This window comes from Rhinoraja longicauda, chromosome 3 (genome assembly GCF_053455715.1).
Source record: "Rhinoraja longicauda isolate Sanriku21f chromosome 3, sRhiLon1.1, whole genome shotgun sequence".
In the NCBI taxonomy this organism is placed as follows: Eukaryota; Metazoa; Chordata; class Chondrichthyes; order Rajiformes; family Arhynchobatidae; genus Rhinoraja; species Rhinoraja longicauda.
This window is the reverse complement of record NC_135955.1, coordinates 81525750-81553511: the sequence shown is the minus strand read 5'-3', so window position 1 is coordinate 81553511 and position 27762 is coordinate 81525750. Positions and strand designations below refer to the sequence as shown.

The following is a 27762-nucleotide window of genomic DNA, read 5'->3' as shown; positions in this document are numbered from 1 at the left end:
GCAGGGTGCCAATATTGTGGGTGGCTCAGTTTATTTAAAGATCCAGCTATACTGCAAATTGCTCGCCTTTGCCTCTTTTAAAAAGGAGCTGCATTGCAGCAGCACATGTTAGCATGCAGTCGATAAGGGAATCTGAACTGCGAAACAATGTGGAATGGCACGGCCTGGGAGAGGGGGAAGATTCCAAAGTTTCCAGACGCTGCTCAGGTGGTCTTGTTAAGAGAGACATTGTCAGGGGGCAAGAGAACTGTGAAAACTGTAACTTCCAGGTTCAGGAACAGCTTCTTCCCTGCGGCCATTAGGCTATTAAACACTACAACCATAAATAAACTCAGGACTACATAGACTGCTATTGTTATTATTGCACTATTATTGTTTGTTTTTGTTTGTGTGTACGTATGGTGTGTGCGTGTAAAAACACACACTGAACTATTTTATTCTCATTTATTATATTGTTTACAATATACTATGTTTACATATTCTGTTGTGCTGCTGCAAGTAAGAATTTCATTGTTCTATCTGGGACATGACAATAAAACACTCTTGACTCTTGACTCTTGAATTCCAAAAGAATGGGAGCAGATACTTTTGTTCAATATTCCATTGCATTGCACCCACTCATCCATCACTACACCCAATGTTCACACCCTTCACCATTGGTTCACTGCTGCTGGTCTTACACCCATTTCTCACAGTTTAAATATACTCAGTGCTATTCATCTGTGACACCTAAATCACCGAAAGGAATGGCATACCTTACTCTCTCTCGTGCCGCATATTAGGTGTCGCACACGTGCGGTAGGCAAGGATATAAACATACTTATATGTCCTAACACCCGTGGTGGAAATGGGATGGCTGTTGCCAGGAATAGACAATAGACAATAGACAATAGGTGCAGGAGTAGGCCATTCGGCCCTTCGAGCCAGCACCACCATTCAATGTGATCATGGCTGATCATTCTCAATCAGTACCCCGTTCCTGCCTTCTCCCCATACCCCCTGACTCCGCTATCCTTAAGAGCTCTATCTAGCTCTCTCTTGAATGCATTCAGAGAACTGGCCTCCACTGCCTTCTGAGGTAGTGAATTCCACAGATTTACAACTCTCTGACTGAAAAAGTTTTTCATCATCTCCGTTCTAAATGGCCTACCCCTTATTCTTAAACTGTGGCCCCTGGTTCTGGACTCCCCCAACATTAGGAACATGTTTCCTGCCTCTAACATGTCCAACCCCTTAATAATGTAGTCAATGAAAGGGCTAACATGATTGAAGATGAAAACATCCTCTTATATGAGGAGCAGAGAAGGCTGAGAGGGGACATGATCGAGGTGTACAAAATCATGAGGGGCATAGATAAGGTAGATGGCGGGGAACTGGTGGAAGGTTCAACAACGAGGGGACATAGATACAGGGTAAGGGGAGGGAGGTTTCAGGGGGATGTGAGAAAGAACTTTTTCACCCAGAGGGTGGTTGGAGTCTGGAACTCACTGCCTGGGGTGGTGGTGGAGGCGGGAACACTCACAACGTTTAAGAGGCATTTGGATGGGCACTTGAAATGCTACAACATTCAGGGCTACGGTCCAAATGCGGGAAAATGGGATTAAAATTAGACTGCGTTTGGTAACGGGCGGCGCGGACACGATGGGCCGAAGGGCCTCTTTCTGTGCTGTAGGACTCTCTCTCTCTCTCTATGATCTTACTTCGTATGTCCAACCATTTCCCTGATCCACACTCTCTTCAGTGCTGTGCTGTCGATTGTATGAATATGCTCCTCTTCAACATCCATCTATCCCGATCCCAAAACCTTTCTTATTTCCATATGTATATCAATCTTATCCTTGCACATTTTTCTTTGAAAATATGTGAACTGGCTCGTCAGTGGAATAATTTCAAGAAAACGGTGACTAATCAACTACACAGCAGGAGCCAGCAGATAAGATGCTGACATTACATATAACTTAAAGCGTGGCATGAGAGGTGCAGATCCAAGGAGAGGAAAGGATAACACAGCTACCAGCTTGCATGAATGAGAGCTTCAGCATGTCACAGAGGATCAGATGAGGACTACATAACCACAAAAGATAACCACAAAATAAGTCTTCTTTTAGGATAAGGCAGGTTTGGAGGGATATGGACCAAGCACAGGCAGGTGGGACTAATGTAGCTGGGACATGTTTGTCGGTGTGGGCAAGTTGGGCCAAAGGGCCTGTTTCCACACTGTATCACTCTATGAATCTATGACTTCTGCTCTGCATTTCAAAAGCATCAAGAAGTCTGTTAATGTCCAGGGATTTGGAGGAGTCTATGATAACGTTGCCAGAAAGTTTTACACAAAATATAACCATCAAGTCATAGTTATACAACAGAGTGCCATTTGATCCAACCCTATTTTATTCTTCCCACATTCCCAAAATATTGCCCAGATTCTATCTCTGGGAAGCACACTAAGAACAATTTTGAGTGGCCAATTAACTATGGGAGGAAACTAGAGCATTTGGGGCAAGCCCTTGCAGTATCGTGAACAATGTTACAACCTCCACATAAAAAGCATTGGAGTTCAGGATTGAAGAAGATCACCAGCATCTGTGTCATTCAACCTCCACCATATTCTTTCCAGCAAAGGAGTGAAGGCCAACTTGGTAGACAAATATATTGGAGTGTCTGAGAGTCCACAGCTTTAACTTCAGCACCAGCAGCATACACCCATTATACAATAGACAATATGTGAGGGTTACTATGGAAACTCAGGGATTACTCTGATTACGTCTGGCAATCTGTTCTTGAGCAGGCTACCATAGGATTGCTGAGATGCTGCCCAGGGTGAACGGCAGTGGTCCATAAGGGCATGAATCTGCTCAGTCAGGAAGACTGCCTCCATCCTCTAACTCCTCATCTCTGTTGGTGGCCATGGCTACTGCTGCTCCCCACATGACCATGAGATGGTGCAAGCTGCAACCAAACCTTCTAATTTCAGAGCTTTTCATGATCACTCTCTAAATCTATCAGTGTCCTTACTTCAGCCACATTATGACCAAGTTGGTTGACCAGTATGTGAAATTCTCCTGGATTTAATTACATTTATTTATTTTTTTGCTTATCTTTTGGAGGAATTTAGTTCTCCACAATGACCAAGAAGTGACCATAATGCTGCAACATGAGGAAATTAGTCATGGTTACCTACTTCATTATCACCTTGGGTTGAAAGGGATGGTTAAAGTAGACTTTTCCCTTCCCCTTCTTCCATCACCTGCTCTACAACGGTTTGTTACATTGTTGGTGTCAATGGCAGTCTCCTCACGATGGCTGTGTTGTGCAGCACATAACAAGTGGTGTAATCTGTCCTACTGAGTATTGCAGGGTTTCTCCTGTGTAACCCAGCAAGTAGGAGCATTGTTTCAGCATGATAATTATCTGCTTTATCACATTTGTTGAAGTAGCACCACGAAATAGTTGTTCTGCTTTGGAATCATCCATCATGTTTTGTCACTATCTACCTGGGCTTTGTTTGCTGAGTTGGCGCAAATGCAGATGGAACATAAAATGGATGCCAACTATCCTAATTTTCCACCAACAGAAATGAAAGCTCCAACAGATAAATTAGTTATATGTTGAAGTAATAGTATTCCCCATACTTCAGGTACAAAAGTGTAATTTATAATTGCCTAGATTTCTTTAAGCGGTAAACTGTTAGCAGGAAAATACCTGACCATCAGCAAAGTGTTTTTGTGGCTATCAGTGGTGCTATGACACAGAATAAGCATTGATATGACGATAAAAAAACTAATCAAAAGTCAGGAAAGGCATTGCACTGCATCTTTGTCTATGAGCTACCTAATTGTATGCTGAAACACCGAGGTAAAATGAAAATAGAAATGTAGCTCATATTTTTCTTTTTACGTCGTCTGATTGTCTCAACAACACCAGGCTGTTAACCGTTTCACACATAGAACAGAGGAGTCACTGGCATATTTATTGGCCATTATTAATGGGAAAATGTGGCAGGCTACCTTATTGAATCCGGATGATTAAGATACTGCAGGATTCTGACCCAGTGGCATTGAAGGAAAGCATGTGACCGAGAAGGGAACCTGCAGATGGAGGCACACCAATGTTTTGTCCTTCTGGATGGTAGAGATTGTGGGTTTGGGAGGTTCAGATAAAGACAGGAAAAAACAATCTTGGGCTAAACTTCGATTTTCATGAGAAAGTAAACAGCAAATGGCAAGACCCTTAACAGCAATAATGTGCAGCGGGATTTTGGGGTTTAGGTCCATGACTTACTAAAGGTGGTAACACAAGCAGATAGAATGGTAAAGAAGGTATATCGCATGCTTGCTTTCATTGCTCAGGGCTTTCAGCATAAGAGTCAGAAAGTCATATCACAGCTTTATAAAACTTTAGATTGGCTGCATTTGGAGTATTGTGTGCAGTTCTGGTTGCCCCTTTACAGAAACGATATGGAGGCTTTCAAGTGGGTGCAGAAAAGGTTTACCAGATGCTGCCTGGATTAGAGGGTATTAGATAAAAGGAGAGGTTGGAGAAAATTGGATTGTTTTTCTGGAGGGTTGGAGGTTGAGGAATGACCTGATGGAAGTATATAAATTTAGGAGAGGCATAGATAGGGTAGACAGAAGTGTTTTTGTGGCTATCAGTGGTGCTATGACACAGAATAAGCATTGATATGACGATAAAAAAACTAATCAAAAGTCAGAAAAGGCATTGCACTGCATCTTTGTCTATGAGCTACCTAATTGTATGCTGAAACACCGAGGTAAAATGAAAATAGAAATGTAGCTCATATTTTTCTTTTTTTGGGGGGGGCAAAAGGACAAGAGGATATCGATTTAAAGTCAGAGGTTGTAAGTTTAAAGGAGACTAGACCAAGTGGGCCCAAACCTCTCCTGCATTGGTGCAGCAGCCTCTCCTTCCCCCCTCCCCCTCCCCTCTCCCCCCTCCCCCTCCCCTCTCCCCCCTCCCCATCCCTATCCATGACACCATTTTCATCGAATTGTGCGCCTGTACTCCTAGATCACAATGTTCCACAAGACTCTCCAGACACTCTTTTGGTGTTATATTCAGATGGTTTCATTACGTCTTTAAATGTACACATCCCACTCATAATTATTCAACAGTTATCTTTAGTAAATATTACTGGAATGTAGACACAAAGAACTGGAGCAACTCAGCGGGTCAGGCAGCATCTCTGGAGAAAAGGAACAGGTGACATTTTAGGTCAGAACCCTTTTTCAGACTCCTGAAGGTGTCTGAAGAAAGGCTTCAACATGAAGCCCTGCTTGCTCCTTTTCTCCAGAGATGGTATGTGACCTGCTGAGTTGCTCCAACACTGTGTGTCTATCTTCGGTATAAACCAGCATCTACAGTTCCTTCCTACACATTACTGTAATATTTGACTTTGTTTAGATTTTGATCATGTGTACTGAGGTACAGTGTAAAGCCTTTGTTGCATGCTAAACAGCCAGTGGAAAGACAATACATGATTCCAATTGAGTCATCCACAGTGTGGACAGATACATGATAAAGGGAATAACATGAATAACGTTTAGTGCATGATATGTAGTTCATATTAGATGTAGCTCATCTAACCAGAGTGTAACTAACTGTTTTTAACATTGCAGAAAGGGCTATGCTTCAAAAGTACTTCAGCGACTTTAAAGTGGGTTAGGACATCTTATGGAAATGAAAGATACTATTTCAATGGAAGTCTTTTTGTTATGTTTGTAGACAGATATCCATGCACTTTCACGGATTGCTCACCTGCTGAAGCACTTACAAAAATATATGTCCCATCATACTAACATTTACAAAGATACACATGCACTCCCTCCATCACACATCTGCCCATAGAAAAATATAGGGTGCTCTCGTACATCGTCACTTATTCTATTTGATATATGTATAAATATTAGCATGAAAATTTCACTAACCTTAAATAGAACTATTTTCATTCCTTTGGGTTCTGCTCCAGTTTTACTGCCATTATGATCCTAAAATTGTAACTTCATTTCACATTGTCTCCAGGTGTAATATGGTTCTACAATCTGCTGCATTTTTTATCTCAGATTTTCTGAAATGAAGCAAAATAAAATGTCAACCATGCTTCTTCATACAAGGTTACCACTTTATTTAATACAACTTGCAGAGTAACTGGTTTTATAATTGAACAAAAAAATTGGTGCATCAATTAATAATGCTAATTGATTTTTAGGAGACTAAACAGAAATTTAGTGGAAATAATATTATAGTGACATGAATTATAAAAATGCGGCAACATATGTATGTATTTATATAAAATTAATATCAACGGTGAGTTGGCAGCCTATTTTGAAGTCAGTGGAAACAAAAGGAGCGATGTAAAATGCATTATACAATCAGAACCCAATGTGTTCTAACAGGGCAGCATATATTTTTTATAGCTATTCCACTGGTAAAATATCTTGGGTAGATGAAGATACATGTCAATGTAATCTTCCATTTACTTCACATTATTTCACATGTTCTATTGAAGCATCAGTTTATAGAATTCTTTGTTTTGAAATTACACCTAACCCTAATGGAGCATACTGACTGAAGATGATTTAACCATTTTAAAATATCTCAGAGCCTAGGAAGTACTGAGACACAGAATATGTTTATTCAGAATGCCTGATCTCATGGGTCAAGCATTATGAATTTTTACTTTTTAAAATCATACTGATCTGTCAAAATGTTTTGACATCACAGCTACTACATTGAAGGATACTGATGTACATGACAAATAGCAGGGGAAATTGCAAGTGGTCTTCACAACACCATCCTTTGAGTTTCCTCCCTTTTATTTGTAAGAACTACGCTAAAGATGTTAATTAAAGTCATCTCCTATGGGTTTCAGTACAGAATAATCATCCAACATACTTTAATGCAGCAGAAAAATTGTTATCCTTTGCTGGTGTATTTGCCAGCTGTTTAAACCTGACACAATCAGGACAGCAAATATATCATAACTTGTGATATAATTGTAATTAAGAAGAACATTTAGGGTTTTCAAAATTTCTTAATGAATTAAACCTGTAATTAGCAAATGTAAAACAAACAATCCGATAAAAAGATTGAAAGCTGATGGTTAGAAATTGACATTTGGAGCTTATATTTGGGGCTAAGGATAGAAATATTAAGGCTACAGTGTTTTCTTGACCATAATAACTTGATAGAATCTTGAGGATGATATAAAAGGACTCCTTTAACCATCAAGTGACAGAAGGAGGAACCAAGTAGACACTTTTCAAAGAATAAAATGACATAATAAAGTCAAATATAGAAAAAAGTCACGTGTTTATTATTCTAACCCCCACCCACCTCCCCCACCCTTATAGAAGTTGGTCTAATTTTGAAAGCTCCTTAAGCCCACTCTGATAAATTGTTCCAATTTTTATCACATTTTGATTATTAAAAAATCTTCCTTCTATCTGGCTCAAAATATATCCCATTAATTTAAATTCACACCCTACGGTACTCAATTTTTGACATAATTAGAAGTAATCTCATGGGTTTACATTATCCAAGCCATTTAATATTGTTATTCCGCAACAAAATCTCCTCTTAAACATTTAAAGGTCGATTATACTTTCCATCCCATGTTTTATTCTTACTCAATCTTGGAAGGTGGGCATCACTGGCTAGATCAGAAGTTGTTTCAATTTTTAATTGTCCTTGAGAAGGTGATGGCGAGGAGTCCTTATGGTGAAGGAACTCCCTATGTGTTTGGGTTAGATTGAGTGTTCTCGTGGTTTTGGTCAGTGACATTGAATGGGGAGTTTATAACTCAAAATGGTGTGATGGGATACATGGAGCTGGTGGGATATTTCCATGAACTTGGTGTCTTAATTATTCTAAGAGATATTTTTGGTGGGTTTAGGACATGTTGTTGAAGAAACCTTAATAGGTTCCAGCCGTACATCTTGTAAGTAGTATATAATGCAACTACAGTATGTCATTCATGGAAAAGTGAAAATTAAAGATCATGGATGGGGTGGCATTCAAATGGATTGCTTTGTTTTGGAAGGTATGAAGTTTAAAATGTTGATGGAGCCTGATGGATCTTGATGTGCACAATTGAGATGTGCCTGAGTTGTAGATGATATACCAATTTTTCGGAGTCAGGTAGTTAGCGACTTGAGAGAGAACACCCAGCTTCTAATCTCTAATAAGGTGGGAGAATTCTTCAATGGAAATTCCACATAATTTCAAGGGTACATCTCCATTGTTGGAGATGTTTACTATTTGGCAATTTTTAATGCAATTCAGGGTGTAAAGGGTGTCACGAATCAATTCAAGTCAGAATGCAAAATCCTTTCCCCTTTTGAGTGTGGGTTCCTGTAAGATTCCCACTTGCCCTGTGCAAAAAGCCATGTTAAGACAGTTATGTTGCCACAGCAGTGAAACTAAAGTTACAATGCAGTTGAGTGAGCATAATTGAAACTGTTCTGATCAAACATTTACACTTCAAACCTAGTTCTGTACAGCATCTTATGGATGTCACATGGGAGAAAGGTGTATTTTAACTTGCTAGGAGGCTGAATGCTTAACAAGATCATAGTAGGCATCTCCAAAGTGACGTTTATCTTTCAGGCCACACAAAGAATTATTCATTTAAGGGATGTCTCAGGATCGGTATCGCTGGCCAAGCCAGCATTCATTGTCCTTCTCTAATTGCTCATGAGAAGTGGGTGTGAAATCTCTTCTTGAATTACTGCCATATGCATGAGGCTGGTACTATTCCCATAGTGCTAGTTCCAGGATTTTGATCGTCAATGATCACAGAATAATGTTTTGGTCCCTAGCTGGGATAGTGTGATTTCAAAGGGAATTCGAAGGAGTTGGCAATCCTTTGCGTCAAATAGAACTTAAGAGATAAGAGCAGGACCCATCAAGCCAAATCCACATTGTAATTAAGATCATGGCCGATCTGATCCTTTGGCCTCAAGGTAAAATTTCCATTCAACACATATCGTACTTTATTCACATACAGCTCAAAAATCTGTCTATCTTGGGAATGAATATATTGAATTGCTCACCACTTACAGATTTCTGGAGAAGGAATTCCAAGAATATATACAATGTGGAGACTCCTCCACCATGTGAAACATCTTCACAGTATTGGACCTATAAAGCCTCCTCAGTATCTGATGTTTCAATGTGATTCATTTATGCAGGTCTATGTTCCAAGTGCTGGGAATAACCTACAATCAATTTCTAACTAGCATAGACGTTATGGGCTGAATGGCCTCCCTCTGTGCCATAAACTTCTGTGGTTTTCTGCTTCTTCTTCCAAGCTCTGAGGAATTAAGGACCATTCTTTCTCTGGAATATTTTTTACACGTCTTCATTTCTTCATTTAAAGAATAAGGTGACTCGATTTTCACTTTGAAGGCATGTTTTACTTTCATTAAATCAGAACAGAAACTGTATATAGTACTCTAAGTGTACTCTCACACAAAACCCTTTACATGTGCAGCAAGATGCCATTACACTTGTAAACTACGCCCCTTGCAATAAAAGCCAACACTCTTAATTTCTCATTAAACCAGCATGCTAACTTTCTGCATTTGTTTTATGAAGAAACAACATTCACATATTTTTAAATCTTCCGACCAAAATGACAACTTCACAATTCTCCACATTGTGCGCAATCTGTTGCTTTTTTTTTTCTTTTTGATGCCAGAGCTTTGGCAAGAGGATGAAACATATTCAGTGGCTTTTGAATAGAAATCGCTGTTTTAACCTGTCCTCTCTGCATTCTTGTTATAAATAGCAGTTGTCTTCAATGCGTCATGTGGTGGAAGCAACAGCCATAACCAATTCAATTTTAATACTTTGCCTTTGTACTGGTGATTGTTGTAATGGTCTTGAGAGGCTTCCACCACATCTGGAGGTAACAAGAATAATAAGCTATTTTTCATTCATTTTAGAGGTGACATATAACCATATAACCATATAACAACTACAGCACGGAAACAGGCCCGTTCGGCCCTACCAGTCCACGCCGACCACTCTCCCTGACCTAGTCTCATCTACCTGCACTCAGACCATAACCCTCTAATCCCCTCTTATCCATATACCTATCCAATTTACTCTTAAATAATAAAATCGAGCCTGCCTCCACCACTTCCACCGGAAGCCCATTCCATACAGCCACCACCCTCTGAGTAAAGAAGTTACCCCTCATGTTACCCCTAAACTTTTGTCCCTCAATTCTGAAGCTATGTCCCCTTGTTGGAATCTTCCCCATTCTCAAAGGGAAAAGCCTACCCACGTCAACTCTGTCCGTCCCTCTCAAAATTTAAAAAACCTCTATCAAGTCCCCCCTCAACCTTCTACGCTCCAAAGAATAAAGACCCAAACTGCTCAACCTCTCTCTGTAGCTTAAGTGCTGAAACCCAGGCAACATTCTAGTAAATCTCCTCTGCACCCTCTCCATTTTGTCGACATCCTTCCCATAATTTGGCGACCAGAACTGCACACCATACTCCAGATTCGGCCTCACCAATGCCCTGTACAATTTTAACATTACATCCCAACTTCTATACTCGATGCTCTGATTTATAAAGGCAAGCATACCAAACGCCTTCTTCACCACCCTATCCACATGAGATTCCACCTTCAGGGAACAATGCACAGTTATTCCCAGATCCCTCTGTTCCACTGCATTCCTCAATTCCCTACCATTTACCCTGTACGTCCTATTTTGATTTGTCCTACCAAAATGCAGCACCTCACACTTATCAGCATTAAACTCCATCTGCCATCTTTCAACCCACCCTTCCAAAAGGCCCAAGTTTCTCTGTAGACTTTGAAACTCTACTTCATTATTAACTACACCACCTATCTTAGTATCATCTGCATATTTACTAATCCAATTTGCCACACCATCATCCAGATCATTAATGTAAATGACAAACAACAGTGGACCCAACACAGATCCTTGGGGTACTCCACTAGACACTGGCCTCCAACCTGACATACAATTGTCAACCATTACCCTCTGGTATCTCCCATTCAGCCATTGTTGAATCCATCTTGCAACCTCACTATTAATACCCAACGATTTAACCTTCTTAATCAACCTTCCATGTGGAACCTTGTCAAATGCCTTACTGAAGTCCATATAGACAACATCCACAGCCTTGCCCTTATCAATTTCCCTGGTAACCTCTTCAAAAAATTCAAGAAGATTAGTCAAACATGACCTTCCAGGCACAAATCCATGTTGACTGTTTCTAATCAGGCCTTGTTTATCCAAATAATTATATATATTGTCCCTAAGTATCTTTTCCATTAATTTTCCCACCACAGACGTCAAACTAACAGGTCTATAATTGCTAGGTTTACTTTTAGAACCTTTTTTAAACAAAGGCACAACATGCGCAATGCGCCAATCTTCCGGCACCATCCCCGTTTCTAATGACGTTTGAAATATTTCCGTCATAGCCCCTGCTATTTCTGCACTAACTTCCCTCAATGTCCTAGGGAATATCCTATCAGGACCTGGAGACTTATCCACTTTTATATTTTTCAAAAGTGTCCGTACCTCCTCTTCTTTAATCCTCATAATTTCCATCACTACTCTACTTGTTTCGCTTACCTCACATAATTCAATATCCTTCTCCTCGGTGAATACCGAAGAAAAGAAATTGTTTAATATCTCCCCCATTTCTTCCGGCTCAGCACATAGCTGTCCACTCTGACTCTCTAATGGACCAATTTTATCCCTCGCTATCCTTTTGCTATTGACATATCTGTAGAACCCCTTGGGGTTTACTTTTACATTACTTGCCAAAGCAGCCTCATATCTTTTTTTCGCTTTTCTAATTTCCTTCTTAAGATTCCTTTTACATTCTTTATATTCCTCAAGAACCTCATTTACTCCCTGCCGCTTATATTTATTGTATATCTCCCTCTTTTTCCGAACCAAGTATCCAATTTCCCTGGAAAACCACGGCTCTTTCAAATTATTATTCTTTCCTTTCCACCGAACAGGGACATAAAGACTCTGTACTCTCAAAATTTCACCTTTAAATATCCTCCATTTCTCTATTATATCCTTTTCATAAAACAAAAAGTTCCATTTCACTCCTTTTAAATCCTTTCTCATCTCCTCAAAATTAGCCTTTCTCCAATCCAAAATCTCAACCCTTGGTCCAGATTTGACCTTCTCCATAATTATACTGAAACTAATGGCATTGTGATCACATGTCACTACTGGTGCAAAAATAAAGAACAGCGATCACCCATTACTGTTGCACTGCTATAATTGACATACTTGGACATTATGCGCTGAAGTATTTCTATATAATAATATTAGATAGAATATCAGTAAGCTTTGCATTCCAAACCTCAGTTCGTGGCTAAAATTGAATGTAAACATCACAGCAATGTGTCATGGTCCAACCACATTGCCACTACGGCCAAGAAACTATACCAATGCCCCCACTTCGTCTAAACACTAAGACAATTCAGCAGGTATCACAAAATGCTGGAGTAACTCAGCGGGTCAGGCAGCATCTCAGGAGAGAAGGAATGGGTGACGTTTCGGGTCGAGACCCTTCTTCAGATTGATGTCAGGGGAGGGGCGGGACAAAGATAGGATGTAGTTGGAGACAGGAAGACTGGTGGGAGAACTGGGAAGGGGGAGTGGAAAGGGAGGGACAGAGGAACTATCTAAAGTTAGAGAAATCAATGTTCATACCACCGGGGTGGAAGCTGCCCAAGCGAAATATGAGATGCTGTTCCTCCAATTTGCGGTGGGCCTCACTATGACAATGGAGGAGGCCCATGGCAAAAAGGTTAGACTGGGAGTGGGAGGGGGAGTTGAAGTGCTCAGCCACCGGGAGATCAGGTTGGTTAAGGCGGACTGAGCGAAGGTGTTGAGTGAAACGGTCGCCGAGCCTGCGTTTGGTCTCGCCGACGTGGAGAAGTTGACATCTGGAACAGCGGTTACAATAGATGTGGTTGGAGGAGGTGCAGGTGAACCTCTGCCTTACATGGAAAGACTGTTTGGGTCAATAGACAATAGACAATAGACAATAGGTGCAGGAGTAGGCCATTCAGCCCTTCGAGCCAGCACCGCCATTCAATGCGATCATGGCTGATCACTCTCAATCAGTACCCCGTTCCTGCCTTCTCCCCATACCCCCTAACTCCGCTATCCTTAAGAGCTCTATCCAGCTCTCTCTTGAAAGCATCCAACGAACTGGCCTCCACTGCCTTCTGAGGCAGAGAATTCCACACCTTCACCACCCTCTGACTGAAAAAGTTCTTCCTCATCTCCGTTCTAAATGGCCTACCCCTTATTCTTAAACTGTGGCCCCTTGTTCTGGACTCCCCCAACATTGGGAACATGTTATCTGCCTCTAATGTGTCCAATCCCCTAATTATCTTATATGTTTCAATAAGATCCCCCCTCATCCTTCTAAATTCCAGTGTATACAAGCCCAATCGCTCCAGCCTTTCAACATACGACAGTCCCGCCATTCCGGGAATTAACCTAGTGAACCTACGCTGCACGCCCTCAATAGCAAGAATATCCTTCCTCAAATTTGGAGACCAAAACTGCACACAGTACTCCAGGTGCGGTCTCACCAGGGCCCGGTACAACTGTAGAAGGACCTCTTTGCTCCTATACTCAACTCCTCTTGTTACGAAGGCCAACATTCCATTGGCTTTCTTCACTGCCTGCTGTACCTGCATGCTTCCTTTCATTGACTGATGCACTAGGACACCCAGATCTCGTTGAACTCCCCCTCCTCCTAACTTGACACCATTCAGATAATAATCTGCCTTTCTATTCTTGCTTCCAAAGTGAATAACCTCACACTTATCTACATTAAACTGCATCTGCCATGTATCCGCCCACTCACACAACCTGTCCAAGTCACCCTGCAGCCTTATTGCATCTTCCTCACAATTCACACTACCCCCCAACTTAGTATCATCTGCAAATTTGCTAATGGTACTTTTAATCCCTTCGTCTAAGTCATTAATGTATATCGTATCCTTGGATGGAGTTGAGGGGGCAGGTAAAGGGACAGGTGTTGCATCTCCTGCGGTTGCTGGGGAAAGTCCCTGGGGAGGGGGTGGTTTGGGTAGGAAGGGACGAGTGTTTCTATGTAACAGTACAAGTCATCGTTGAGAGTACATTTGGAGTACAGTGATTGTTCAGCTGGTAGGAAAGATCAGATTACGCTGGAAAGGGTGCAGAATAGATTCATGAGACTGGAGGGCTCGAGCTATAAAGAGAGGCAGGATGTGCTGCGACTTTTTTCTCTGGAGCATAGAAGGTCGAGTGGTGACCTTGTAGAAGTACATAAAATCATGAAGAGCATAAATAAGGTGGACAATCACAGCCTTTTTTCCCCACAAAAGAGGAAAGCAGGGAAAGATTTAAAAGCGACCTAATTTTCATACAGAGGGTTGTGGATATATGGAATGAGCTTCCTGAGGAAGTGGTAGAGGCTGGCACAATTGCAACATTTAAAAGATATTTGAACAGGTATATGAATTTTGATGCATATGGACCAAATGCAAACAAAAGGACGAGTTCAGCGAGGCATCTTGGTGGGCTTGAACGAATTCAATCAAAAGGCTTGTTTCTGCACTGTATAACTGTGTTTCGGTCTATATCCTCATAAAAAATCTACTACACAGCAAGGTAGGTGATTAATGCCTTTTTACTTAGTTTAGTTTAGAGATATAGCATGGAAACTGGTACTTCGGCACACCGAATCTGTGCTGACCAGCAATCCCAGTACACTAGCACTATCCGACACTGTGGATAATTTACAATTTACCAAATCCAATTAACCTACAGATCTGTACATCTTTGGGTTGTGGATGGAAACCGGAGCACCCGGGGAAAACCCATGCATCACGGGGAGAAAGTACGAACTCAGGACAGGCAAGTCCCATAGTCAGGATCGAACCCGGGTCTCTGGCACTGTAAGGCAGCAATTCTACCGCTTATTCATTTAACGTCAGTAATTAATTATGGGATTTTATTTTCATATATTGTAACAGGAAAATATTCTTCTAAAGTCTGCACTTCCATTCATTTAAAAGAGTTCATCGTATTTAATCACTATAAACTAATGACAATGATTACTAATGGACAGCACCAAGTGAAGCAATTCCCAAAATGGAGGTGAAATTCCCAGAATAAGATGATTTAATTAGAATTTAACATACTTGGTCACTTAATGTCACGAACTCTGTAAAGATCAAAGCTCCAAATAGATAGAAATACAGAATCAACTATAGACTTGGCTGTCTTCTAATTTTGACATCTTAAGCAGTTATTTTACAGGTTTAATTAGAATGCATATTGGATCAATATACAAAAACATGTACTGTTAACAGTAAAAATCTCATTTTAATCCATTTTACAGAAGAAGAAAATAAATGTCAAGAACGTCTGAGGCCTCGAAATTCCACTTTATGAAGATTAGCATCCAGATGCTTGTTCCACTTCATATGCAATTCCTTTGTCAGCTGTTTTAACAGGCATTAACCCAATGGGAATAAATACAAATATGAATGGGAAAAGCACTGAAAACACACACAAAATTAGTCCAGTGGGACATAATTCTGCAGACCCTTTCAATTCTGGAGACATAACTATTTGAAATTATAGTAATATCCATGGGCCTTCTATTTTATTGGCATTCATTTGCATTAGAAATACACTGATTGTGACACAGTTGCTGATATAATGCTAATAGTATTGCAGTCTCTTCAGTCAAAAGAAATCAGAAATGCCACCATAATTTTATTTATATGCTTTTATTAAAATGAACATCATTAGTATGTAATGCCCATTGAATATATAATTGAAGAACAGTGGGATGAGGGAAATCAAAAAGTGTTCAAACATGGGCATAACGCACTTGCTCCAAGCTTGGAATCTTTCTTTTTTAAGTTACTTTATGAAATCATTTCCCATGCAGATAATGCAGCTCAGAAGATGAACTCCTTTGGCCTTTTATGGAAATTGTGGATTCAGGTTCTGAAGACCTGAGGACATTCCCCCACACTTTCACTTGAGATATAATGGCAAGGCTTTGTTAGAGCTAATAGAAATACCCGAGGAACTCAATGGGTCAGGTACCATCTAAAAGTTTTGCTATTTTGCAGAACAGCCAGGGAGCGGATAAAATATTTATTTATCCACCAAAATTATTAAAAGCAGCTTAGCAGATCATAACTACCATGCTATTGTGGAAGCTTGCTGTATGCAGATTGACTGCAATACAACTGCAACAAATCTTCAAAGGTATTTTATTGCGATAAAGCACTTTCTTATATCCTGAGGTATTATAGAAATTGAAAAGGTACCCGAAGGCTGGACTGGGGAAGATCAGGGGAAAGGCAACAGGAAGATTTTTATCTTATTGATCCCATAGAAATTGCATAGTGAAATTTCTCTGTAATGTGCATAATGATCTTTGTGTTCTTTTTGACATTTTTAAACTGCTGTCGAATTACACCGTTGGACCCCAATTACCACTTTGACCTCTGGGTTTTCCTGCCAGCTAGAGGAGGTCAGAAGAGGAAAGTCCATTTTTAGTTTTCATCAGTGGAGCCAAGCATTGGTTTTCTAACCCCGTCAAAGACAGTTTAGGGGATCTCCTGTTACTATCTTGCCAGAAGCATTGAATTAGAAAACATTTTTTTGCTTAGAGATACAGCGCGGAAACAGGCCCTTTGGCCCACTGGGTCCGCGCCGACCAGCGATCCCCGCACATTAACACTATCATACACACACTAGGGACAATTTTTACATTTACCAAGCCAATTAACCTACAAACCTGTACGTCTTTGGTGTGTGGGAGGAAACCGAAGATCTCGGAGGAAACCCACGCAGGTCACGGGGAAAAATTACGTACAGACGGCACCTGTAGTCGAGATCGAACCTGGGTCTCCGGTGCTGCATTCGCTGTAAGGCAGCAACTCTACCGCTGCGCCACCGTGCTGCCCTTTTATGGATTACAATTTTAATGGAATAAGCAAATAACAAAATTGGCAATATATTTTGGCTGCAGTGTATACTACACATTGTATGCCACTTTTGTCTTTGGCCTATAAAATGTAGCATAGAATCCTTTATAATTGTTTAACAAAAAATAGTAGAGGTCCCAATCCACGTCTCTCCTGATATGACAACTCTGGCATTCCCTTCCATCAATCTGTGGAATTCTCTGCCACAGAAGGCAGTGGAGGCCAATTCACTGGACGTTTTCAAGAGAGAGTTAGATTTAGCTTTTAGGGCTAAAGGAATCAAGGGATATGGGGAAAAAACAGGAATGGGGTACTGATTTTAGATGATCAGCCATGATCATATTGAATGGCGGTGCTGGCTCAAAGGGCCGAATGGCCTACCCCTGCACCTATTTTTCTATGTTCTCTGGTTCTTGATTCCCCTACTCTGGATAAAAGGCTCTGTGCAGCTACCATGTCTATTCCCCTCATGATCTTACACACCTCTATGAAAATCAGCCCTTACCCTCCTGTGCTCCAAGGAATATAGTCCTAGCCTGCCCAACCTCTCCCTGTAACTCAGCCCCTCAAGTCCTGGCAACATCTTTGAAAATCTTATCTGCACTCTTTCCACCTTAATGGCATCTTTCATTGAACAAAACTGAACACGTGTGACCTCACCAACATTTTTTACAACTGTACAACCCAACATTTATACTCAATTTCTTGACTAATAAAGACCAGGTCGGGCAGCATTTGTGGAAAATGCTGTATTTAATGTTTCAGATGAAGAACCTGAAAAAGAGACATATAGGTTATTCTGGGTACCAGACAAAAGTGGCTGAAGCCAAGGGGATTGCTCTAATTGAGTGAACGCATGTAGCAGATGGCACAACATAGTGTGGTTGGTTTAATTTGTGGCTAAAGTGGTCCTGGCACACTGGCTTACTGGGACACCGAGAGGAAAATAAAATAATGATGGCACGTGGAAATGGTTCTGATGTAGACAAGAAGAAAGAGCATATTGCCTACATTAGAGAATTCTATGGTAAGCTTGGAAACCTGAAATGCACTTGCATGAAGAAGTATCTATTTATCTTAAACTATCGTTATCTTAAAATCCTGCATCAGATCACCATTTATTTAGAAAATATTCTCTGTGGCTGTGAAAGCTACCCTGATATTTGCAGTTTTCTATTCTGGTGTTACCCTAGTAAAATTTGATCACATATTTTTCCTCACACCTATATTCTTTTCACATATGGAAATATAGTTATTCACAGTACTCCACCATTCTGGACTAGCTTAACACAACATAAATACTTCTCGCTCTTAACGCTTCGGAAATTGGCCTCAAAAGTTCTGCTTACATTTAAAGACCTTATTAATCCATGTTGATATCTTTAATGATTTATATATACACCGATCAGCCAAAACATTACGACCACTGACAGGCAAAGTGAATAACATTGAATATCTTGTTACAATGCCACCTGTCAAGGGATGGGATATATTAGGCAGCAAGTGAACAGTCAGTTCTTGAAGTTGATGTGTTGGACACAGGAGAAATGGGCAGGAGTGAAGACCTGAGCGACTTTGACAAGGGCCAAATTGTTATGGCCAGACGACTGGGTCAGAACATCTCTGAAATGGCAAGGCTTGTAGGGTGCTCCCGGTCAGCAGTGGTGAGTACCTACCGACAGTGGTCCGAGGAGGGACAAACCACAAATCGGCGACAGGGTGTTGAGTGCCCAAGGCTCATCGATGCGCGAGGGCAACGAAGGTTATCCCGTCTGGTCTGAACCGACAGCACGTCACAGAAAAATTTAATGGTGGTCACAGGATCAATGTGTCACAATACACAGTGCATCACACCCTGCTGCGTATGGGGCTGCACACGGAGGACCAACAGCATATTAGGCAGGTGGTCATGATGTTTTGGCTCATCAGGTCATAATGTTTTGGCTGATCGGTGTATCTGTACCTTATATCTCTCTAATTAACTAAAAATGAATTGCTGGAGTAATTAAGCGGATCAGGCAGCATCTCTGGAGAACACGGATGTGACATTTTGGGTCGGGACCTTTTTTTTTGTAAACCAGCATCTGCAGTTGTTCTCTCATTATCTATCCCATTTAGATACTACTTATTTAGTAATATATATCTAAATAATAGATATTTAGATATCTATCTGAAGAAGGGTCTCGACCCGAAATGTCACCCATTCCTTCTCTCCCGAGATGCTGCCTGACCTGCTGAGTTACTCCAGCTTTTTGTGAATAAATCATATAGTAATATATATCTTCCTTGTTCTTTTTACTAAACTGTACTGCCTCGTATTTCCTTATATTAAACTTAATTTGGCATATTCTTGTACATTTTAGCACAATTAGCGGAATCAAAAGCAGGCAGGACAAGATCTTGAAATGGACTATTCGCAGATCAATAGTAAATAAATTGTGCTTTAGACATTACGGGAAAAGGAATAATTAACCATTGCAAGGTAATTAAACCAAGAGAGGAAAATATGTAACGCAGGAGTAAAAATATTAAATTAGAGAACATAATTCTTTACACAAACACATGGAGTACAAACTGACTGACCGGAACCACAGATTCAAATCAGAACATTAACATCTCTGAGATCTGACAAAAAGATGGTCAGGAAAGTTAGGAAAACTGTGGAATAATAGGAAAATCAAATCAATGGTAAGAATATATGAAGAGGTAAACAACAAGTGCAAATGTATCTAGTTGAATGAAGAAGTAATAACTTTTTAAAAATAAAGTATAGGATGCAAGAGGTTCTGTTTATACCCTGCGTCCCAGCTTGTGGTAGAATGGATAAATGCAGAAATTAGATTAGCATGCAGTAAAGGAGGCATGGTTTTAATGAGAGGCTTTATATGGATAAGGATAAGCAGAATAGTTCATGGCTAAAATGGAATACTATTCTGGTGCATATACTGGATACTTTTCTTCAACAATATGCACTAAAATAAACAATGGAGCAGGTTATATTATATTTCTTGAATGATTAATCTGTTTTAATTAACAGTATAATAGTGCATGCATTTCTCTAATAACATTATTAAAACATAAAAATTATTGTAATGTGAGAGAAAAAAAGCAACAAAAACATAAAAATCCATGCCAACTAGCATGCAACCGATGTTTAATATTGTTGTTCTAACAGCAAAGCATGAATATGTGCTGAAGAAACACTGTCAACCTCATTTTTTCATTGTGGGGGGGGGGGGGGGGGCGGGGGTGATTGGGGGTGGGGAGAAGTGAAAGCAAACCTTTCCAGGACAAAGAGGGACTGTACGATTCTGAGTTAAATGGACAGTCATTGCTTAAACTACCAATACGGAGTCTATGACAGGATGAGCATGGAATCTTCTCCAATGTGCCACACATATCCAGCATTTTAGGTAAGGCTTTAAGGCTTCTTTAGGAAGAGGTTTCAGCTATTCTAATACATCCCATTCACTCCCAACACTCAACTTTCTGTTTAAAACATGCAGTGCTCGCTCTCATCCCCAAACTGCTACTCAGTTAGCGTTCAAGTTGCAGTCAACTATTGAACAGAGCTTCCCTTAGACAACTACCAGTTTAATGGCTTCTAACATATCAATAAATACTTTAAAAATAATAATTTTGTGCTTCTCGAATTGCTCTTGAAATAGTGAGTAGTTAATGTAAACTATGCACTGAAGGCCCAGGATTCACAACATTACTCTTTGCAGAAGAAAATCATTCCCCCAAGACCTGTTGCAGACTATCCCTTGTGCATCTGCATAAAAGCATATGTTTCAGAGCACATTGGGATTTGGGTGATCTAGTGCTCATTATTAGTAGACATATTAAAATGAACTAATGTCAGACAGAATTAAGGAAATAAAAACTTAATAAAAGGTGAAGTGATCACAGATTTGACTATTATTGCCTAGAAATTAGATCAACATGCCTATTCATGCAAGTGCAGATTAGATACATATTTGATTGGAAACCTGGCGAAAATGCCAATGTGCATTTTGAATGTAAATCACACCTTTGTTTGTCATTATTATTAGTCACTCAAAACCATGCATCAAATCAGTGAGGGGGAGTTTTACTCATATTGCCTCGGATATTTTCATGCGCGGAATATGTCCTAGCAGTTAGTAGCAGATGCAACAGTGATTAATTTGCATTTTTTCCAATCTTGAACACTGCATCCAATGTTCACCATATGATCCCCTCTACATTTGAGAAACCAAATGCAGTTTGGGTGATCACCTTGCAGATCATCTGCATTCAGTCCCCTGGAGTGATCTTGAGTTTGTGGCTAACTGATACCTTAACCCTGACTCGTGTGTCTGTGGCTTTCTGTACTGGTAAAAAGAGGACCAAAACAATGTTCCATATGGCCATGCAGCAGCTTCTCGGCTAAATATCAAATGCTATAACTTTAAGCAACACTACCTTTCCCTCTATTTATATCAGAACTTGCCAGTTCTACACACAAAATGCTGCAGTAACTCGGTGGGACAGGCAGCATCTCTAGAGAGAAGGAATGGGTGACGTTTTAGGTCTAGACCCTTCTTCAGACTGCCATCCATCCATCCATGATTTAGGTTCAGTGTTTGTCTTTCCATTTGTGTAGCTTGGCCTGCTCTATATGTCCCATAGTCCTGAAACATAATGTGATATTAATCCATTTGGTCTCAAATCAGAATTTTTCTGCTTGTTCCATCTAACTTTCTCCATCATCTCCACAATTGAAGACACACTTTTTTTCTCTCCCATTTCTGACAAAGGGCTTCAGACTTCAAACATCTGTTTCTCTTCCCACAGATGCTGACTCACCCCAGTCCTAAATGGACTGCTTGTTCTCAGCTCTTGTTCTTAAACTGTGACCCCCTGGTTGTGGACTCTCCCAACATCGGGAACACTTTCCTGCAAATAGCCTGTCCAATCCTTTAAGAATGTTATATGTTTCTATAAGATCCCCTCTCATCCTTCTAAATTCTAGTGAATACAAGCCCAGTCGACCCATTCTTTCGTCATATGTCAGTCCCGCCATGCCGGGAATTAACCTGGTGAACCTACGCAGCACTTCCTCAATAGCAATAATGTCCTTCCTCAAATTAGGAGACTAAAATTGCACACAATGCTCCAAGTGTGGTTTCACCAGGGCCCTGTACAACTGCAGTAGTACCTCCTTGCTCCTAAACTCAAATCCTCTGGCAGACAGAAGGCCAACATGCCATTAGCTTTCTTCACTTCCTGCTGTACCTGCATGCTTACTTTCACTGACTGATGCACAAACACACCTAGGTCTCGTTGCACCTCCCCTTTTCCTAATCTGACACCATTCAGATAATAATCTGCCTTCCTGTTTTTGCCACCAAAGTGGATAACCTCACATATATCCACATTATACTGCATCTGCCATGCACCTATCCACTCACCCAACCTATCCAAGTCACCCTGCAGCCCCATAGCATCATCATCACAGCTCACACTGCCACCCAGCCAGCTTTGTGTCATCCTCAAACTTTGAGATTTCACATTTAATTCCCTCATCTAAATTGTTAATATATATTGTAAATAACTGGGGTCCCAGCACTGGGCCTTGCGGCACCCCACTAGTCACTGCCTGCCATTCTGAAAAGGACCTGTTAATTCCTACTCTTTGTTTCCTGTCTGCCAACCAGTTTTCTATCCATGTCAATACCCTACCCCCGCTACCATGTGCTCTAATTTTGCACACTAATCTCTTGTGTGGGACCTTGTCAAAGGCTTTCTGAAAGTCCAGATACACCACATCCATTGGCTTTCCCTCATCCATTCTACTTGTTACATCCTCAAATAATTCCAGGAAATTAGTCAAGCATGATTTCCCCTTCATAAATCCATGTTGACTTTGACCAATCGTGTCACTGCTTTCCAAATGCGCTGCTATAACATCTTTAACAATCGACTCAAGGATCTTCCCCACTACCGATGTAAGGCTAACTGATCTATAATTCCCCATTTTCTCTCTCCCTCCTTTCTTAAAAGGTGGTGTTACATTGGCTACCCACCAGTCCACAGGAAATGATCCAGAGACCAGATACACCACATCCACTGGCTCAGGCTGTTTCAGGCAGGCTGGGTGAGCCAAAGTTCCGCATGTCCCCAATAACCCAACCACCATCTACAGATACACCATCAAAAGCATGATATCAGGATACATCACATCATGGTTTGAGAACATTGCAAGGAGTTGTGGGCAAAGCCCAAGCCATCACACAACTATCCTGTGTAGGAAAGAACTGCAGACGCTGGTTTAAATTGAAGGTGGACACAAAATGCTAGAGTAACTCAGCGGGACAGGCGGTATCTCTGGAGAGAAGGAATGGGTGACGCTTCGGGTCGAGACCCTTCTTCAGATTGATCACAAACTAACCTCCCTTTCTTTGATTCCATTTACATTTCACGCTACCTCGGCAAGGCCACCAGCATAATCAAGGACCAGTCTCACCCTTGCCTTTCTCCCTTCTCTCATCAGGAAGAGGTACACGTTTGAAAACGCATACCACCAGATGCAGGAACAGTTTCTTCCCAGCTGTTATCAGGCAACTGAACTGTCCTCACACCAGCTAGAATGTGGTCCTGATTTTCCATCTATCTCATTGGAGACCTTTGACCTATCTTTAATCAGCATTTATCTTGCACAAACTTTGTACGCTTTATCTGTATTATGTGGATGGTTCGATTGTAATCATGTATAGTCTTTTCTTTGACTGAACAGCATGCAACTAAAAGCTTTTCACAGTATCTCAGTACACATAACAATAATAAACTAAACTAAACTAATTTCTTCCCCAGCAATTTAACCTCAGCTGTAAGGGTTACCAAGGAATGTTGAGCTCTTGAGAAGATGTCCCACTGGCCCCAGGGCCGTCTTAACGCATGGGCCTGATGGGCACTTGCCCGGGGGCCCACGAGCATAGGGGCCCCATGCTGATCTGTGTATGTTAAGTGACTTGCAATAAATAAATACTACTTTAAAAATGTAGGTTCAATAAGTGCTTTTTTCGCAACATTTTCGGTCACTAAGTGCTTCTCACAGCGATCTGTAAGTGCTTTTCGCAACAATGTAGCACCCTAAGTCCATCGCTAAGTGCTTTTCGGTAAGTGCTTGCCGGCACGACAGGGGGGGACGACTGGTAGGGAAAGGGGGGTGGGGGAGAGTAACGGTAGGGGCCCCAGTACACTGCTTTGCCCGGGGGCCCATAATGCTGTTAAAACGGCCCTGACTGGCCCACTGTCATGGTAAGTTTTCTGCAAATTTGTTGTAGGTTTTGCTGAAGAAATGGTTGAGGTTTACAGAGCAGATTACAATTGAGATCTAATGCAGTTGAAGACCAGATTGCCAGCCAGGCAGTAAACTCTCAGCTTGGGATCTCAGCAGTTAAAGAGGAGTGTGAGGCAGCTCCCTTATTATCTATCTGACTGTGCACAGAACACAGCGAGGGGAGTGCTCAAGGGAATAACAAAACAATCAGATTGGTCCCAATAGCATACCCAAAGGGTTTATCTTCATCACAATTTGCTAAGCCCCTTCTTTGCTATTACTGCACTGATTCCTTCTCCAACTCGCCTTTCCCTTCCTGCTGGTAACCTGAAGCAACACGGATACCAGGAATGAATCTTGAGGTTCCTGGTTACATTCTCCATTTACTCCCTCGTGATCAAGTGATAAATTGTTATAATGGTGCTCAATTGCAGGACATGAAACACAGACTGGAGTCAAAAAGTTGGGAGGACGGCACAGTGGCGCAGCGGTAGAGTTACTGCCTTACAGCGAATGCAGCGCCGGAGACTCAGGTTCGATCCTGACTACGGGCGCCGTCTGTACGGAGTTTGTACGTTCTCCCCGTGACCAGCGTGGGTTTTCTCCGAGATCTTCGGTTTCCTCCCACACTCCAAAGACGTACAGGTATGTAGGTTAATTGACTGGGCAAATGTAAAAATTGTCCCTAGTGTGTGCAGGATAGTGTTAATGTGTGGGGATTGCTGGGCGGCGCGGACCCGGTGGGCCAAAGGTACAGTACAGAACTTTATTGTCATTCGGTACAGATACCGAACGAAATTACAGCAGTCACAGAACACAACAAAAAAGAAAAGAACACAGGACACACAACCCCAACACAAACATCCATCACAGTGACTCCAAACACCCCCTCACTGTGATGGAAGGCAACAAAACTTCCACTCTCTTCCCCCCACGCCCACGGACAGACAGCTCGACCCCTACCGAGGCGACCGACACGCACAGCCCCCGCAAGGGGATGGAAGGCCCCGCGGCCGAGCCGCACCGGGCACTGAAACGCCGCGCCGGCGATGTTAAGTCCAGCGGCCGAGCCGCGCCGGGCGATGGAAGGCCCCGCGGCCGAGCCGCACCGAGCGCTGAAACGTCCCGCGGCCGAGCCGCGACGGGCACTGTTAGGTCCCGCGGCCAAGCCGCGCCGGCGATGCTAAGTCCAGCGACCGAGCCACGCCGGGCGATGGAAGGCCCCGCGGGCGATGGAAGGCCCTGCGGCCGAGCTGCGCCCCGGGGAAGAGACCTAATAAAAGAAAGGTTTCCCCCACCCTACCACACCCCTCCCCTCCCCACCCCCCCCCCCCCCACCCCCCCCCCCCCCACACATACACAGCCAAAAACTGAAACAAAAACCATCCCAACACCGACACACAAACAAAAAAAAAGGAAAAAAGACAAACAGACTGCCAGCGAGCCGCAGCCGTTAGGTGCAGCCACACGCGACCGGCGCAGCCACACGGGCCTGTTTCCGCGCTGTATCTCTAAATCTAAAAAAAAAGGTCGGTGTGGACTCGGTGGGCCGAAGCAAAGCCTTTATCATTATGTGGGATGTTGGTTGAAGTGTGGCGGGCAACACAGATTGGCTGAGAATAGGAGTCATGTAAACTCCCTGAATATATGACATTATCAAGAGAAATTTCAAGAAGTATGTCAATTGCAATTGACAAAGAGGTTTTGGTTCGAAAGGAAGACCTGAAGCTTGTCACAAGTTCACTCTATCACTCCCCGAAACTTTAGGAAACAAATAGTCCTCAGTAATCAACGTGCCTATTCAGTCTGGTGGTCTCTTATCTTTGAGTAAGAAGCATCAGTATCTCCGTAATGCTCCGGTGCAGAGACATACGGAGAACTCTGGCAGCTGATGACTTTGGTAATATTAGGAGGTCAGGAAGTTCGGGGTGACAGAGACCTTAATTCTGTAGGTGGAGCTGTCCAGGCATAATGGTGCGTTGAGGCACAACCAAGCAGAAGTCATAGATCTCCATCTCTATGTGTTATTCTTTGGCAACTGACGTATAGCCCTATGGATGTTCATGAGTGAGAGCAGCAGAATGCTCCAACAGGGCTCAGGGAATGTCTTATTTGCTTCCAATGCCTTACCTGTAACTCCAGCTTATGTAAAACACACAACCTGACCACATCGAAGCACGCATGGCAAGGTAATATTTTTCACATAGTGGTGTGGAAACGCACACCACCAGATTCGGGGACAGTTTCTTCCCTGCTGTTATCAGGCAAATGAATCATTGTACCACAACCCAGAGAGCAGTATTGAACTACTATCTACCTCTTTGATGACGCTTGGACCATATTTGACCGGACTTTGCTGGCTTTACCTTGCACTAAACGTTATTCCCTAATCATGTATCTATAGACTGGATCGATTGTAATCAAATATTGTCTTTCTGCTGACTGGATAGCACGCAACTAAAAGCTTTTCACTGTACCTTGGTACACGTGACAAAAACTGAACGGAACTGATCTAAAAAAATTGATCTAATAAAATGGCAGTCCGGAACACCCAGTGTCACTGAAAGTTTGCAAAGTTTCCTTGTGAATGCTCAGTCAGCTTCCAGAATATTCTTCAAAAGACTACGGAAGTGTATAAGGATGAGTAGCACCTTTAACAGTGCAACTGCAGCGAATGGAATGGTGTATAAACATGGTTCTCATAGTGATTAATGACTTGTCTAAATCAGGGAAAAGTGGCCCAATTTCAGCTGGCAATGTTCCGAATAAGCATTGTAAGAAAGATGATATCATTTGTTCCGTCCTCTGTGCCTTATAAGTAGCCGTGAACCACGACCAGAGTAGCTGGTTCAAATTTTGCAAAAAGCATTATTCTCACAAGGTTACCCATGTTTTTATGACACATTTTTCTCACAAAATATTAATATTCATTGGTGTAGTTTTGAAAGACAGAATGTTTCTGGGAATATATGTTTCATTGATGTAATTTTTCAGAGGACATTTAATGGTTTATAAAAGAGGCGTCACAATAAGCTTTCAGCTACATCCTAATTTTCATTCAGGAGAGGTCAATGCACATCCAAAACAACCTGTATATTTGGTGTGTGGAACTCCATGTTCAAGCACATTGACTAAAACAATTAAACGCTCCAGATTTCTGTAGAATTTAACAAACGTACATTGAATGCCAACACATTCAGTTTTGTTTATGAAAAAAAAAAGAAATAGTATGTTTTCTGATAATTTCAGTACTGTAACATTTCCCGCATCACAATTTGCACAAATATTATAACTGCATTTGACATTTGTAGGGAAGATATAAATGAGCTGTTTCCAGTACTTCAGACACTAAACCAATTCTTGCAAATTAAATATTTTGGAAGTGAGGATACTATCGATTTTAAGGAAAG

The 27762-nt window shown here is 41.6% G+C and overlaps 1 long non-coding RNA gene across 8 annotated transcripts in view; it reads right to left on the bottom strand.

Moving 5' to 3' along the window:
- The window catches only part of LOC144592129 (uncharacterized), a 229114-nt gene that overhangs the window by 18709 nt on the left and 182643 nt on the right, over positions 1-27762 (bottom strand). For all 8 annotated transcript variants that reach the window (XR_013547087.1, XR_013547088.1, XR_013547090.1 and 5 more), the window contains one exon: positions 5946-6085. This is a non-coding gene — a long non-coding RNA (uncharacterized LOC144592129). The remainder of the gene's footprint in view (positions 1-5945; positions 6086-27762) is intronic.